Below are 18,794 nucleotides of genomic sequence, written 5' to 3' on the forward strand. Positions count from 1 at the left end.
TTATCCATCATACTGTGTTCGGAATTAATACTAGAAATGATTACTGCACTAATAATTAATTAAGAAAGAAAATGTTGATGCATGACACATAACGAGCTGCAAACATAGATAGGGTGATAGACAAATTAATCATCTTACAATTCCACTAAGTGCTAGAATATGAACTTTTAGACTTTTCCATTTGTATGGTATTCAGTATACCTTTGGCCATCTATTACAGAAAATCAGGTTGAACTTTATATACTGCATATAGGCACTCTTATGTACAAGTTATGTTGGTAGACAGTGACTATCAGACATGACTCCCACAGGATACTACCAATGAAGTCACTAGAATGGGAGGGTACTGGAGGCCCATGCTACCCTTAGATCTGGGCAGCAGGCCCTGAATATCACATAAACACCCAATCTTAAAACACATATTTTTAGTTTCCTAAGAAATTTTTTTGAAAGGTAACAACTGAACAAAATGGAGTTACCACTGAGGAAAACCTGAGCCAAGGTATCTAGAAGATAAGGTGCAGAGCAAGATGAGGACTAACAGCCTCTGTCTAGGTTTTATCTCTGGTTGCCTCTCCAAATTCTCCCAGGCAGATCACTTTTCCCAGATCACTATAGTTTCTTCCTTTTTCTGCTTACATGAAATAGTTTTGAAAGCATGTATAATTGCCTGGAAATTCTGAATTGGAAAAAGGCAATATGAGGGAGAAGCACTTGCCTGATCTAATGCCTTGGGTAGCTTGAACTGTCAGTTCTCATCTAAGTTTTAGGCAGGTCCAGTCACTGCCTGAGCTGGGATCTGCGTTCACTATTTTCCATGCTCTATCGAGGGGATCCACAGAAACACTTGGTAGTACGGCTGACACAGGGGAGGCAACAATATCATTATACACCCATTACCAATTAAATTTCTGGGAAGCATGATGTGTGGCCCTTCATGGAAACACAAGCTGGGACAAAGGCTTAATTTGTAACTTTTAAATATTTAGACTTATGATGTGTAGGTTTACATTTGCACTGTTGGCCTGTGCTTTGATGCTCAAGGCAGTATGAGACAGTGTGGCTTATGCAGAGTCAGAAAAATCATTGAGGAGACAAGTTTTTTGCACTGTATTATTGAAGCAGGTATGGGAATTGCAGAAATAATTGTAAAGTCAGAGGGCAGAAGAGCTTAAAAGGGAAGTATGCAAGAGGATAAGAAGTGAGTTAGAGGGATTTGAGGGCTGATCAAAGAATGAAATGAAGGTGCCAGGGCAAGGAATGTGATTATGTAAAGACCAATGATTGGCCAGGAGGCCCTGAGTCCCTGAATGCAGCATCCCTTTGAAACCACAAGACTGCCATGCATTGGCTATACATCAAGTCTAATGTGAGAAGGGTAACTTTCTTCCATGAGGCCTGCTAGATAAAGCCTTTGTATATAGCCAGGACAGAAAAATAACAGACAGTTTATTAACATGGAGTTAGACTCAATATACAGGCAGGCTGGATTTTTTTTTTCAGGCAGTGATATCTGATTTTTATAAGCGAGTATTGGTTAGCAAAAGCAATGTAAAGTCAATCCAAATAAAAGCAGTGATCTTAGAGGTCCATGGACTTGGACCATGAAAACTACTGGCATACCTCAGCAACATTGCTCATTCACTTCAAACCACAACAATAAAGTGAGTATCACAGTGAAAGTAGTCACACTTTTTTTTCTGGTTTCTTAGTGCATATAAGTGTTATGTTTATACCATACTGTAGTCCGTGAACTGTGCAATCGTATTATGTCTAAGAAAACAATCTGCATACCTCCATTAAAAAGTACTTTACTGCTAAAACTGCTAACAATCATCTGAGTGAGTTGTAAACTTTTTGCTGATAGAGGGTCTTGCTTCAATGATAACTGCTGACTGATCAGGTTAGTGCTGAAGGTTAGGATGGCTGTGACAATTTCTTAAAATAAGACAACAGTGAAGTTTGATGCATTAATTTAGTCTTTCTTTTATGAAAGATTTATCTGTAGCATGCAAGTCTATTTGATACTACTTTACCCATGGTAGAACTTCCTTCAAAATGGACTTCCTTCTCAAACCCTGCTGCTGCTTTATTAACTAAGTTTATGTAATATTCTAAACCCTCTGTTTTTATTTCAACAATGTTTGCAGCATCTTTGTCAGGAGTAGATTCCATTTCAAGACACCAATTTTTTGTTCATCCATAAGAAGTGACTCCTCATTCATTCAAGTCTTGTCATTAGCTTGCTGCAGTTCAGCAACATCTTCAGGCTCTACCCCTAGTTATCGTGCTATTTCTCTCACATCTGCAGTTACTAGCTCCACTGAAGTATTGAACCACTCAGGTATACTTGACAAAACTTATAAATATATGTTATATAACCTGATGTTTTGATATACATATACAGTTTGAAATGATTACCACAATCAAGCTAATTAACATATCCATCACTCACAGTGACTTTTTAAAATTAATACATGATAATTATACATAATTATCAGTTACATGTATTACTTTGACCAGAGCATCCTGTTACAATGTGTGTGGCCCTAACTACATTTTCAATCTCAATTTTTATATTCCCTTTCATTACTGTTTATGTTCTAACTCTAAGCCCAAGAAGATTTTATGATTGTTTTATTACGAAACAATTACAAAGTGTTTTTTACACTTTTAGATGTTCTGCTTCTGAGAAAAAAAGGATAGTAGTAGATGTTTAAAACATAATACATTATACTCAATCAGTTTTTGCAGCTGAAAAACAGTCAAGAACACATTGGACATCAAATCTGTAAACTTGCAATCTAATTAATTACATGTAACTTCACTGAGCTTCTGATTCTATTAATAAAAATAAGTTGAATAGTATGTTTAAGGTCATCTGATTTAAAATAACAGATGTGACATTCAAAACTGGATTGGATCACTCAGACACAACTCTGAAAATGTGTTCCAGGTAAACTTCAGTGAGCTCTCCAAAATTTATTTTTCGTACGTTGGAGAAACTGGTCACATATAGGACTGTCTTTGAAGAATGTCTTATGTGTTCATCAGTTAATTTCTTGTTTTCATCATGTTAACAATTTTAAGAAGTGACCAAGCAAAGCTGAAATTGAGATTTGTAATTCTAAAGCTCCATGACACTGATGAGATAGTGTCTCTGACCTAGTTTCCTAATTAACAGTAATTAGGATAGTAAGAGATTTGTCATAAAATGTAAAGAAGAAATGAATTGCTTAATATTTTTCTAGCACACTGGTTGGCTCATGTTGTCTATTATATGTATATTAAGTTTTGGCTTTCCATGAAATTTTAAGAAACTCTCAAAGACATGTATTTTACTCTTCCAGTTCTAAAACAAGAACATATAATCTATCGATTCTTTTTTTCACAGATAAAATGTACACTAAGTGTTATGTTATGAGTAGACAGTTTTGGGTTTGTGGAGTGAGTACAAGTTAACTGAGAAAGTGAAGAGCTAGTTTCCCTATTCTTTTTCTTTCTCTTATTTTGGTTTATAAGAATTGAGTTGATTGTGAATATTTCATGATGCTTGTTTCTGTGTTTTCATACAGTATATGTATATCTCTAAGATGTAAACTGACTTGGATTTCCACTGTCCCTACTAAACATACCACACACACACACTCACACACATAATTTCTCTCCTGGGACAATTTATTAAAGTCTAATTGAGCATCATAAAAGTACAGGAATTACCTTGAATTTTTTAAAAATAGTCTGAATATGGGAAAAGTGTTATTACTATATTTGGGTCTGAATATTCTTAAAAAACACTCTTCAAATTTTTGGAAATAGCACTGAGAGAGAAAAAAATTTTATTTAAACATATGGAATTAGTGTTGAGGTTGAGAATATATATCAAAAAATTGGACTGACAAGCAGATAGCAGCTTGTTGTTAAAGGGACAATTAGTTATTTGGTCTAAACAATTATCTATGTGAATAGGTGCCAAACCTCATATACAAACAACCAACACACCCCCTTTTTCGTTTTCCATGATAGCTGTTAATGCAAGTTGGGTCATGGTCTAAGGAAAATCAAAACCTACATAAAGCAATGGATTTCTCACATATCTAGTCTTTTAATTTTAACTAGTTGCCTGTTTGGCTGATTGTTCAAGAGTCAGTTTTATTTTTTAGAATGTTGAAAAAAATCACTTCTATCATCTCCAAATTCAATGAGCAAGTCAGTCATTCATATATATACAAATGGAAAATTAATATTTTGCTGGTTTGTACTTACAATGTATAATTCCCATCATTTACAGAAAGCTTGTGGCCGTGTTCAAGTTTTCCAGGACCACACTATTTGCAACTTACTATTTTGGCAGGGTAGATTATTTGATGATATATTTGGATGTTAAATTCATATTTAAATATAATCAATTCCTAAATATATACTCAAGGGCAAGCAAAGAAATATCTTTGTAATGTCTGATGGGCACCTATATTTTTTCTTTCTTTTGCCTTTTAGCCACAGCCTTCAAAATACCCTTCCAATTTTTTTTTCTGAGAATATATTGGATTAGAAAGATATACCAAGAAGATGTAAGAAATCAAGTTAGAATTTAATTAGTGGAGTCACGTATCTGAGCCTCCTTAGGTCAGAGAAGGTATATACTAGGGGAAAGTAGTGATTATAAAACAAAACAAAACAAAACAACAAAAAAAAAACCATAAGTAAAGTGAGAGTTTATTTTTAATCAGGATAAGGAATAAATAATGGGTCAGAGAAAATAAAAATAATTTGATTTCCGTTAAAAAAATAGGACCTACATATTATCTTCCTGTATATGTACAATGCCACCGTGATGGAGTAGAGAGAGCAGGACTATTCATAATGCCTTTCCTATGATTATTGATATCACAGGAACTCTTACAAAATAGAATGAGTCTACTCCCTTTGTAGTTATAGTTAACTACTTAGACTATAATATATTTCACTAGAATCAATAACACCTGTAAGTATCAACATAACTATGCGATGTTCTCTCCTATTTACCAGTCCTATAATTATGAAAGTGTTAAGATATGAGCTTCAGTTTTCTAAATTGCACAAACAGAAAAGTAATGTATGTACTCTTTGTCTTATATTGATAATTTGGAGATCAGATGTAGTAACATATTTGAAATTACTTGGAAAAATTAAAAAAATACAATTAAATATCATTGCTACAGAGTATATTGAGAGATTAAAAAAAAATTCTGAATTTTCCATGTTAGTATCTTTATTTCTTGAAGTCAATTCCTGAAGCTTCTAAAATGAATTGCATATTGTATCTTTTGTCTTCTGTATGGAAGCCTTCTCTTTCTTTGTTCTTTACTCCTTTTTTATTATGCTTTTAACAGAAGCAAAATAGTATCACAATAGAAATGAGATTGGCAAATTTTTCCCTGACATGTAAATGTGTCCCAGTCCCTTTTTTGGTTCTGTTTGGGGACTAATAATGATTTTTACATTTTAAACTGATTAAAATTTTTAAAATAATACTTTATGTCACATGAAAAGTATATGGAACTCAAATTGTATTTTTCATAAATAAAATTTAATTAGGACACAGCCTTGCTCCTTCCTTGATGTATTGTCTATGGCTGTTTTCTTGCTGTAGCAACAGAGTTTAATAGCTGCAACACAGTCTCCATTCATTGTTTTCACCACTGGTAAGCAAACAAAAACTTTCAGTGACACAATTATGCCTGGACAGCATTTGGGGTGTCATATTTATCATTGTATTTTGACTTTTTTATGTTTGTTTATACTAATACATACTCAACAAAAAAACTTAAGTTTGAGTATTGTGTTTTTAAGTCATGGTATGACAATTTTTTGGTTACTGAATTAGAAGACAGTTATGTTTATTTACAATGGCACTCTAATGGTATAAAAAGAACATAATTCACATTGACACTGTCAGAATATAGTATGCACATACACACATGCTTATCACAATATTCCCATCTTACAAGAAGACAATAATCAGAAAAGTTGAAAATTGAAAATGGAATATCTCATTGTGGAAGAATTTCTTCACACACACAAAAATCTAACAGTCAAGCAGTAAGCAAATAAATATTTTGAGTGGCTTACTTGTAAGACAAATGAGAAAAACTCTTTATTAGTAGCGAATCAACTGAATTACATGTGATTGCAGCAGCTGAACAAATGTAGCTTAAGCTTAAGATAAAAAACTTATTTAAGACTGCTCTTTAGAGAGAGCAGCTACATAAAGAGAACATTGAGTGTGATATCCATAATCAATTAAAAAAACAAGGCAAATATTTTTATTAGTTTTCCTTGGCTCTTGATAGGTTTACAAATTTTACTAATACTATTTTGTTGTTGTTGTTGTTGTTTAACAGATGCGTCACTGTCAACTTGAAAGTGACTAAAGAGTTAAAGTCTATAAATAGATTGCTTGAAACAAGTACAAGAGGCAGTGTTTTCCAAGTGACTAAGACTTAATTCAGTACAACCCAAAGCAGAATCTGCTAAGATGTGTTAGAACTGATGGTGGTAAAATTATACATAAAGCAGTTAAATAATTAGTTGGGAAAATTTACAAAGCTTGTGATAATAAAGGGTGTTTATAGTATCCATTAATTCATTTTATTATTCATTAGCAGGTACTTGTCAGAAAAATATTTTATACTATCATATACAATTTAACTAGAAGTTTATTGATGAATTTGATTTATTTTCCTGGAGTTAACTATTGCCAGGCATGTGAGTTAGAAATATATGTGAAGTAACTTGACTTTTTCTACCACATCAAAATCTGATGGTTTAGCTGTGGTAAAGTATTACTGGGATTTTATTTTTATTTTTATTTTTTAGCTCAGGACTAAGACTGACATTGTTTTCTGAATGGAAGAACCATCCTTAATTACTATTAGAATATATTTAGTGAGTTTGGTGATTATTTTTATGCAGAATAGGTAATGCTCCTCAGTGAAATTCGGTGTAAAATTAAATGGTAAAATAGTATTTCTCTGTGAAACTGATATTGCAGTAATGTCATTTTGATGACAACTAACATTATTTGTATTTTAAGTGACATCAACCTTTTAAAAACATTTCCCATGTGGTCAAATGATAAAAAATTACATCTCTGTTTCAACACAAATTTTTAGTAGTTATATTTTATTACATTTTCAGAGGATATTTCAGAATCCACTGAACTGTGCAATTGAGGAGGTCTACCTAAACTTCAACTGGAAGTGACTACTTGGTAATGCAATAACGTGATTAGAGACAAATGTCAAAGAAATTATCTAATAGACTTCCATAAATGCATTCCAAGGAATAAATATTCTCAATAAAAATATGAGCTTATGAGGCTGGGAGCAGTTGCTCATGCCTGTAATCCCAGCAATTTTGGAGGCTGAGGCAGGTGGATCACGAGGTCAACAGATCGAGATCATCCTGGCCAACATAGTGAAACCCCATCTCTACTAAAAATACAAAAATTAGCAGGGCATGGTGGCACATGCCTGTAGTCCCAGCTACTTGGGAGGTTGAGGCAGGGGAATCCCTTAAACTGGAAGGCGGAGGCTGCAGTGAGCCAAGATCATGCCACTGCACTCCAGCCTGGCGACCGAGCAAGACTTTGTCTCAGAAAAGAAAAGAAAAAAAGAGCTCATGTAATATCAGTAGCACATAGTACATATTTGTGTGAAAATATTTTCAAAGATAAGATACATGAAATCTCATTTCTTATCAGCATTAACTTATGAACTATTTCAGTCACTTGTACTGATAGGGAATACTAACTTTGAGATACAATCAAGCAAATATTAACCTTTACCCCCTCCAAAAGTTTCATTTTGCTAATACACAGTACATAAACCTCTACTATGATGAATTAAATTCAATTATTATTTATTTACATAAAATATTTATGTACTATTAGTTTATTTTATTTTATACATTTTTATTTATATTCTTTTATTTTATTATTTATTATTATTTATTTACGTAAAATAAAATAGAAATGAAATCTAATATGAAAGTATGTGTTAGAGGTTTATCTCTTGTTATACAAATTTTTACATAATATGCCGATTTTGCCTTGTGGCCTACATAGCCTAAAAGATTTACTATCTGGTCCTTTTTGGAAAAAGTTTGTTTATCCCTGGTATTGAAGATTTAGAAGTTAACGTGAACATATCTTTGCAGTTTTTATGACAGTATTAACATTGCATTATTATAAAAGTAGTATGATCATTGGGGGAGTATTAAGGGCTGAGGAGTGAAAACTGTAAAGCATTGTCTCCTTCCTTTCATCTACTTTTCCAATGCAGATGGTACATACTCTTTGAATATGATTGATGAGCCAGGGAAGCCTCTTGCTAGCAGCTCTTGCTTCTGCTCACTACATACATAAGGTAAGAACATAAGCATGCACAAACACAAAATGTTTTTCTTCTGCTGCTTACTTCTCTCAGAGGCAGAATGGTTAAGTTGATATGAGGCTTTCTCTCAGACATTTTATTTTGTTTGCTTGTATTACGAGCATCTGCTCGCTTGGCCTCTGAGATCTCAGAAAGTCTAATATTTAATATTCAGTGTTGGCTGGTAGGAGATTTGGACCTGACAATAGAGAAAATATATATTTTTGCAGGAGTTCATCAAATAATAAGCTAGTAATTTTATTGTGCCTTTGTTGTTGAAACATACCATATGTTTTTAAGCACTCAAAAAATTAAGCTTTTTATTCTTCCCTACCTCAGATTTATTTGTACAAATAGGACAGAGGACACCAGATCCATGCAGAAGACAGCCCAGGCGTCACATCAGTTCTTCTGTCCTCACACAGGCAGGCAGAGGACTCTACCTCAGAGATGGGGTTTTGAACTGGAGCTGGGAAGTGAGGCAACACACCAAGCAACAGCTTGGGCCTTGGTTTGAGCCTTTGGCCACAACAGCCTGAGACCTTTGGTGATGAGGGCACATTTCCTGAGCCTCAGGTAGGCAATACAAAGAAGTTGATTGGGCTTCAAGCTGATCCCCTTTGGGGTATTGAGCTTGACTTTCTTTGGCTTTGTGAAGACCTTGATACCTTCGACACATGAACTCATAGCCTTGGTGTTGTTGGCCTGCATCTTCTTCAGGTCTTTCTTAATGTGCCTCTTGGAAAAGTACATGTTTCTCAGAAATTTGGGGTCCACCCACTTAAGAAATTCATATCTTTGTGACTGAGTTTTCTTAATACAATCTCTGTACCATTTTGGGGACTGGTTTTATGTGGTATGGTTCTTGCACTTGGCAATGAATACATCATAACCCACCTGATTCAAGTATTCTTTAACAGCTTGATCATAATATTGATTTTATCTCAAAAAACTGTATTATATTTGTTATTTCTAACATTTATAGTTGGTTTCCTAGGGGTTCTATGAGACTAACCTTTTACAAATGACAAGTATCCTGTTAATATGTAATTTATATCTTCATAAAGTTGCTGAAATGATCACGAAGGTCTTCAATATTGAAATCATTTTTTAAAATATTAAATTAACAAGGAGATGGGGGAATAATGTTATGTTACATTATTTTAACTGATATTTTTACTTTATTTCCATTGTAAAAGAAGTGAGTGTTTCCGCTTCTTGTTCCATTACTAACTAAGCCAGAAGCAAAAAAATGATGCTGTTTCCTCAGCCTCATCAGATAGCCTCACACACTTTGAGTTAATATGCCTATAATTAGCTTCACATCATATTATTTTTAGTAGCTCTTAGAAGATCTCCCAAACACCCAGATTATTGTTTTATCCTTATGATTATAGTTTTCCACTATAAGTTAAAATACAGAGGATATGTTAATGGGTATAAAGCATGCAGTACTTCTACTGAATACCAGATCAGAAATCCACTATTTATCACAGACAGCAAAGTCTATGACAAGTTACAGGCTACTATGATGCAAGAACTCTGAGGCTATAAAGATGCATATTTCTTCTACTTAAATGCATTATTTTTCACTTATGAATACAAAATGAGACAAAACATAAAGTGCATTTAGCTACTCTTTTAGAGATTGTCATGGCATAGAAAATTTATATTCCAGACTTATTTTTGATCTTGATCATTTGAGTTCTATTTCTTCTAAATTTTGTTATGAATGAAATCACAATACCAAAGAAAATAATCCCCAGAAATAATCAAAATTGGGTAAGATTTAATAACACAAAAATTAATAAGACCATAGTGATATTTGCAAGTAACCATTCAGTAAGATAGGGATAATACATTAATAGACAAAATAGCCTTAAGATTTGTGCTCTGGGAATTCTGTATTAAAACATGCATGAGGAGTTGCAAAGACATCTCCCTAAAAAAATTTACTGTATGATTCAGTTCTAGTATTTTGTTCTTAATTATGAAAATTCATTAAAATGTCTTAATAAACAAGCCCTTCAATTTTTAGAACAGATGTTTAAATGCATGCTTCACTACATTGTGAGTAATATGACAAATGCAATTACCTTTCAAAATGTTGAAATGTTTGCTATGCCAAAATATAAGCATACAATAAGGATTTCCTGAATTTACAAATTGTTTTCTCATCTGCATATGATCATGTATGTTTTTTCACATCACCTAGTGTGTTCTGTGCCTCTTTTAAAATAGACATGTTAAAAGACACTCCCACCAGCACCATGACAGTTTATGAATGGCAACGTCAGGAAGTTATCCTATATGGTCTAGAAAAAGGAGAAACCCTCCATTCCAGGAATTGCCCACCCCTTCCCAAAAACTCAGGAATAATCCACCCCTTATTCACAATATAATCAAGAAATAACCATAAAAATGGGTAACCAGCAGCCCTCAGGGTGGCTATGTCTATGGAGTAGCCATTTTTTTTATTCCTTTACTTTCCTAATAAACTTGTTTTCACTTTACTTTATAGACTCGCCCTGAATTCTTTCTTGTGGGAGATCCGAGAAGCCTCTCTTGGGGTCTGGATTGGAAACCCTTTCTAATAACAATATTAGACTAGAACCATGATAGTACCACACTGTCTTGATTACTGTAGCTTTACAGTAGCTTTTAAAATCTGGAATTATGACTTTTCTGTTTATTGTCCCTAATTATATTTTCCTTTTTTTGAATTTTTTCAAACTGCATAATGTTAATTGCCCTGTTTTCTAGTTCATTGACTCTTTCTCTACCTGTTCTTATCTACTGTTTACTCTCTAGTGAATTTTTTATTTCAGTTACTGAAATTTCAGCTCCAGAATTTCTACTTGGATTATTTTAATAATTTTATTTCTTTGTTATTATTCTCCATTTTGTGAGATATTAGCCTTGTACTTTCCTTTAATTTTGTTTAGAAATTGTATTATTTAGCTCCTTGAACACATGTAAAATTGCTGCATTCTAGTCATTGTCTAGTAAATTCATCTTATGGGCTTCCTCATAAATGGTTTATAGTTTATATTAAATGTTTTATTTTTTCCCCGTGTATGGATCATAGTTTCTTATTTCTTTATATTTTTATTATTTTTTTTTGTAAAAACAATATTTAAATCAATACAATATGGAATCTCTGGAAATTAGATCCCCCCTCTTTAAGGGTCTGTTGTTACTACCTGTTGTAGTAGTTTAAGTGACACTTCTGAACTAATCCTGTAAAGTCTGTATCTTCGAAATGAGTAACCACTAAAGTCTTCACTTGCTTAGTTTCATGGTCACTTAATTATTGGACACAGATTTCTTCAGACACCTGGGAAAATAAGTCTCCCATTCTCTGCTGTGGGGTCCTGTTTGAGTTTAGAGCATGCCTTCAACAGTCAGTCAGGTACTTGAAAACTCTCCTGAGTCCTTACTTCCTGGTTGCATGAAATCTCAAGGTAAGGCAGAGGTGTGAACCTAAGACCTCTAAAGGTCTTTCAGGAGAATCTGTACAGCCCAAGCGTGTGTATGGCCATCTTGATTCCCAGGAATATGTTAAACATTTTCCAAGCGCTTAAGAACATCTCATTCCTTGCTTCTTCTTTTAAGTTTTTGTTTTGTCTATTGTTTCCCCCAACTGTTACCAATCACCAGAGAAAGCTGCGATGTTAAGACATGTGACAAATGCTTCCTTGTGGAAAAGTTTTAGTACTGAGCAATTTTGATTGAGGTCACAAAAAAGATAAGTCTTTTGAACAGGCTCTTCCAGGAAACCACCAGACAGGTTGAATAATATATTTTCATTGGGAATAAAACTTTGAAGGCGCTCTCAATCTGAAACCACTTTGCAAAAATTGTATCACTGAGAAAATTGGGGCAGTGGGAGAGATCTGATCTAGCCAACCCTCATCTTGCATTTACCTCCAAGCTGCCCTTAAGTATTTCTGGGTATAGGCCAAACTAACTTTGGGAGACACTTAGTTTATAGTTTAAATGATAATAGCCCTTCCCCAAACCTCAACTGTGTTTGTAAACCTAATGAAAGACCACTAGGCTAGAAGGCTACAGGAGCCTGAATTCTGCTAAGGTGTAGACATAAATAATTGTCAGACATTATTCCAGAGGTCACAAGATACACAACTTTCTCAGTTACTCCTGCAGATCACATCACTATTGTAGAACCTAAGATTGGCCTTTTGAGATATCTTTTAAGGTTTTCTGCAATGTCTGATGACCAGCAGCTCCAACTGGACCCACTGATAATGGCTCCACCTAGACCCACTGACCACTTTTGTGGCCTCACCCAGAAGTGACTCAGCTTGCAAAAGGACCATTTACCATACTCCTGTGATTGCATGCCCAACCAATCAGCAGCAAGCACCCATTGCCTAGCCACCCCTACCCCTTCTTTCAAACTACTTTTGTAAAACTATAGCCCCAAATGCTCAGAGAGGTTGATTTGAGTAATAACTTTATCTCCCACATGGCGTGGCTGGCCTCACATCAGTTAAACTGTTTCTTTACTGCGCTGCCATGGCCTCCGTGAATTGGTTTTATTTGTGCAGCAGGCAGGAAGAACCCATTGGGTTGTTACAGTTCTAACCTTCTCTATCTAGTGCCTGAAAGCAAGATGTTACTTTTCAAGGTTGCCAGAGAGCTGGAAAGGGGACAGGGGAACTGGACTGCAATAGATGAAATTTCTACAAAACTCGCTGTTCTTATCAAGGTTCAGCCATCTTTACTGACAAAATTGCTTGCTGCAAGACTTTGGTAATTTTAATTTTCAGAGTTATGAAAAATGAAGTTTTACAATTTTTTCTACTTTTTCATTATTTTCATTGAGGGGTGAAATTTGGATGTCTGTCCTCTGTCGTTTTGGTTGACATCTGCTTGCCTAAGAGTATTTTTAACCAAAAATTTTAGCAGACACAGTGATACTGCTCGGTATGTTTAAGAAAAATTTGGAATCATGTATATTTACTGGTTAGTATATATAGCTTTATTCAAACTTACATGTGTACATTATACCACTTTGAAGACTTACAGGAAGGCACCATGTGTTAAACTATATCATTTACTTCATAAATAACAGAAACACAACTGAAAATCATACTTCAAATGTGTTCAAAATTCTACATACTTTCATTGTTTAATAAATGCATTTATCATTCAATAAATTTGAAACATAATTAATCGATGGTAATATATGTTCACCCAATAAAATATCACAAACATACAACACCATTGAGACTTCTCAATGAGGAAGGGTTGAACAGTTATTTAATTGAAATCAATCACTACGAAAAAAATTATAAGTTGTAAAATTGTAGTGCATTTGAAAAAATTGCTCTAAGATTTAATTTTTACATTTCCATGAGAAGAAATACAAGCTATACCTGAACTGTGCTTCTTTAAAAAAGATGACTCCTATAGAAATTTTAAAAAATATTTTTATTATCTTCAGTACTGTAACTAGAAATCATTGATTCTCTTGACACAGGGCATGAAGCGAATGTGTGCATTTCAAAGAAGAAATGGTTAAATAGGAAAGATAAAGAATAATTTTTAATGACATATATGGGTTAGTGGAAAATATATAAAATTATTGTTGTAAAGAGATAATTTAGATGTTTTAAAATATAGTGATGAATTTCATTGGAAAGGGGTATTGTGTCCCCTAAGGTAATGATATAAGAAACAGTAGTAAATTTTTAGAACACTTGTGGCACTTCTCTAGATTCTAACATCATTCACATTTAGCAAGCTAGAGCTTAGTGAGCAAAAGATTGATAACAAATAATAGTAAAGAATTTATAAATTTAGAATCTGGAATTTAAAAAAAAGACAACATCAGTAATGACTATTATAGCAAATTGGTATTTTGGAAATAATGTTTATAATTTGCTGAATTACTAAAATACAAGTGGATTTAAAATGTTGACAATTTATGGCTAATATCATAATATTTTGGAAAACCAGAACCTCTATGGTGTAATTTTAGGACTATCTACCAGGAAAATATTTTTTCCAAGAAATTACTCTCCAAGTTTTTTGTATTCATTCCTTAAATGTAAAACATTTTTACACCATTTTGCAATTCATATAAAGCTAGTGTGAAATTATATTTCCAATTTGAAAAGAGCAGGAAATTAAAAGTTCAGTGTCAATTAACCTCTCAGATAAAATTAGTTTATCAATTTCTACAAAAAAATAGTACGCTGAGGAAATGGAGCATCAAAAAAGGCCTCTAGACTAATGGAATTTTTGGGATAATGAAAAATTCTAGAAGTAGATCTGGATTTTGTGTGACGGGACAATGACTGCCACATGTGGCTGCGTGAATCACCTGTGTGTCTTTGTGGTGTGCCAAAATATAGGAGGATGATGGCAAGAATAGAGGGAAGATGATCTTACAGCTTAATTGGCTCCACTCTTTTGACCTATGTGTTCAAATTACTGTGTTCTGGTTACTTAGCTTTTGAAAAATATCTAGGGACTGTGAGGTGCCGTGGTGATAACAGATTTAAGCAATATCTGTGTGAGGCCAAACTCTACCATACATACTCTCTGAGAACATTCATTATTTCTTTCAACTCCAAAGTCAAATTCTTCTTTGGTAAATTGAGGATGTTTATTTCTGTGATCCCTTTCTAATCTTGGATTCCAGATGAAATCATTATCACTCCCAAAATTCTTGCTTAAAAATACTATGCTATAAAAGAACTTCAGGGAAAATTTTATCTTAAATTTGACAATAAGGAAAAAATGGGTAAACTATTTTTCCGATGTCACATAAGGGTAAAAGACTGTGTAGAGGAATATTTATTTTAATTCTAATTACTATATACTATGGGTTAAAGTTCTGAGACTTAGTGAAGCTATATGTTAACTTATAGGCTTTTGGTGAAAGGTAGATTTTGTACAGATGCAAATAATTTTTGTCTGAAGGAAAAAATAAGCCCCCAAATGCATGCTTTATTATATCTTTGGATACTACCTAGCTTTGTAACTAGGCTAGTAGGTTTATCCTACTAATGTCCAAAAACAATCAGTTTTTAAAATGTTTTTGAGTCTATTCTATTATCCTACTGGCTTCTTTATTAATTTCAATAAAATATTTGGCAAATATATTTATATTTGTATGAGAGACATATTTTAAAATACTTTAGAAATATTTTTTAAATTTCTTTTCAATTATAATGACTATCTTCAGAGAAAAATGATATTCTCTCTCTCTCCCCAAACTTCCTATTATTACAGACATTATTCATAATAAGTAGACATTATATATTAGCTTTAATAAATTAGAATATAATATTGGCGTGTATACTCTTCTGAGTGGCCTGTATTAAGATAAGTTTGTTTAAGTAGAAATGGCAGAGATTCTGCTTGCAAAAATATGGTAGAGTAGCATCATTAAGGTCAAATATGTTGATATATCACTAACATATTGAGAATGTAGGGAAAACATTTGAATTTTTCTGTTCACGTATTTTTCCCATTACAGATATATCATTTTTTCTTAGGCACTTCTAAAAATATAAGTCATTATCGCCACATCTAGGCTTATTACACACATATTTAGAAGTGAGACCATGTAGTATGTCCTTTTTTGAAAAGCATCACATTTGATTAAGATCTAAAAGCCAGCTGGGAGCAGTGGCTTCCACCTGTAGTCTACAGTAATTTGGGAGGCTAAGGTGGGCAGATTGCTTGGGCCCAGCCACTGTAGACCAGGCTGGGCAACATGGAGAAACACTGTCTCCACAAAAAACACAAAAATTAGTGGGATGTGATGGCATGCACCTGTAGTCCCAGCTACTCGAGAGGCTGAGATGGGAGGATCACTTGAGCCCTGGAAATCCAGTGAGCCACAATCATGCTGCACTTCAGCCAGCACAACAGAGTGAGATACTGTAACAACAACAAAAAAAAAAATCTAAAAGTTGCTTTCGAATTATAGCTCTAGTTTCACAATAGAGAGCTTTTAAGTAATGATTTCTAATAATTATGCTCAGATTATAAATAGTAGAGGTAAACATAATTGTAGAGGTAAACATAAATAGTAGAGGTAAAAATAATTGAGAATATGTATAATAAATTCTCTTTCCAGAGGTAAATTTTGATATATGTTACAAAGTATACAGAAGTTTTAATGTAATATTTTTGTTCATATTAAACTCAAGTATGTAGATATTGTTTTGTATTTTAGAGTTAGAAAAAGAGAAAAAAATCTGCCAGTTTCAAAGGATGACTTCTTAATGACATTTTTGGTAATCATAAAGAATTCATATAGGCCAATATTAAGTCAGTCTCAGAGAAGAAATCAAAGCCCTGAAAAATTAAATTTTTAGCTTTGATAGAGACATTAGAGGACAATGTGGCAGTGGAAGCTGTGGCACTTCAGAGGCATGTTGGAAACATCACTTGACTTTTAGTCTGAGTAGTGAAAGGGCAATCATGAGAAGTCAGCTGGGTGCAAAGAGAAAAGGTCTAGAACACGGTCATCAGGGGGCTAGTTTGTTAGAGTGCTAGTGGCAGACAAATCCAAATGTTTTGAGTTCATTTACATTTTTCTTGATGCTATCTTAATAACATCTACAAAACTTGACAATTCCATTGCTGCAGTCATTTACCATTAAGTATTCAGATACAGCAGGACAACAAGAAAAACAAAAATTAAAGTAAAATAACATCTATGCCAGAATTGAATACTATCTAACGGTTGAGGTTGTCCCACCAGCTTTAAGTACATGAAATGACCTGAAGAAACTCCTGCCCAGTTGTGGTGAGGTTTAATTGATCCAAAAACCTGATGAAATGTTAATTAAATATACAATGTCTGTGTTTCCCTGGGTCTTCACTTTAATGTAGAGACCCAATGTTTACTTTTCAGAGCAATCAGAACATCTTATCCACAGTGCTTCTAAACTCCCAGATACATTTTTCCACGTTTAGTAACATTAGAAATACATATAACATATTTACAGTATGACTATACCGTAAGAGTGAGTGTGTGAATATATTTGTGAATGTGTGTACATATGGGAGAGGAAGTATATGAGTGTGAATGAGGTACATTTGAGAGTACGAGTGTGAATGAGGCTGTGTGTGCATGTATGTATATGTATGTCTGTCTATGTGTGCCATTGTGGTTATGTGTGATTGTATATGCGTGTGTGTTTGCTGGGGTGAGTGATAACAGGAGATAATTTTATATTTTACTGTCTGTATAGCTGAATCACTAAAGTGATTTATTCTGAAAGGCCTCATAAAAAAATGTTGTCTTAGGATATGTGGGGGTGTACCTGTGTGTTTAAATCATCTCATCTATTAAAAAGACAACTTAAACAGGTTACAATGGTAGCAGTAATTTTTTTCCTAATCTAGCAAAGTTAAACTAAAGTATCTCATAGAGCAGTGTGCACTGAAAAGGGGTACTGCAGAGCTGTATGCTGTTCCATTGTGGATCTCATACAGAGGTTTTGTTTCCATCTAAGTAATCAGACATCAAAGCCAAGAGAAACATAAAATAAAAAAAAATTTAATGTAGAGTCAATATAGGTCTTGTCTCAGGGGAAAATTAGAGTCATTTACTTGCTATGGTGTAAGAGAGAAGAGGCATACAATTTATTTTCCTGCTTTCTCAATTTAGCATACATAAAAAACAAAATAGCAGATCTTTCAAATATCATCCTTTCTCATAATATTATTCTGCAAAATTATACTAATGGAGTGATCCATGAAGAAAAGTCACAATCAGAAGCATACAGGAAAGAATAGTAGTTTTCATATAGTGCTTACTATCTTTAAAGTATTTCACTTATATTCTTATTTGATTTTCATAACCACAATAGGAAATAAGGCCTCTATTGTTATCCTGATTTTTAAATTAGGAGATTGAGTCATTAGTGAGGTATTAAGTAGCTTGCCCAGGGTTTCATACTTCTATTAAGTGGTGGATCCGGAATTCAAATCTAATCAGTCTGGCTTCATGTAACCACTCTGCTTTGACTCCTTATGTTATTCTCATTAATTTTATCACTGAAATGGTTTTCTTATTTTCCATAAAAATTAACTTTAACTTTGTTTAAGCCTCAATTTCTAATGCATTTCCCATGTAGTTTTTTATTTATTTTTTTTTTTTTTACTTTTACGAGGGTAACATATATTAACATTGTTTAGAACAAGTGTTCATTACAACATAATTTAAAAGCCCCCATTGTAACAGTTTGTGAAGTTTTCAGCCTATTTTTATTCCCACTAATTAATACTGTCTTAGGAAATGTATTCTGAGATAGAGATTTATATGAAAGAGGTTTATGGTGAGAGAAAAGTGGGATTAAGATGAGAGACCCTTGAACTGGAATTGAG

This window comes from Pongo abelii, chromosome 14, assembly GCF_028885655.2.
Source record: "Pongo abelii isolate AG06213 chromosome 14, NHGRI_mPonAbe1-v2.0_pri, whole genome shotgun sequence".
Classification (NCBI taxonomy): domain Eukaryota; kingdom Metazoa; phylum Chordata; class Mammalia; order Primates; family Hominidae; genus Pongo; species Pongo abelii.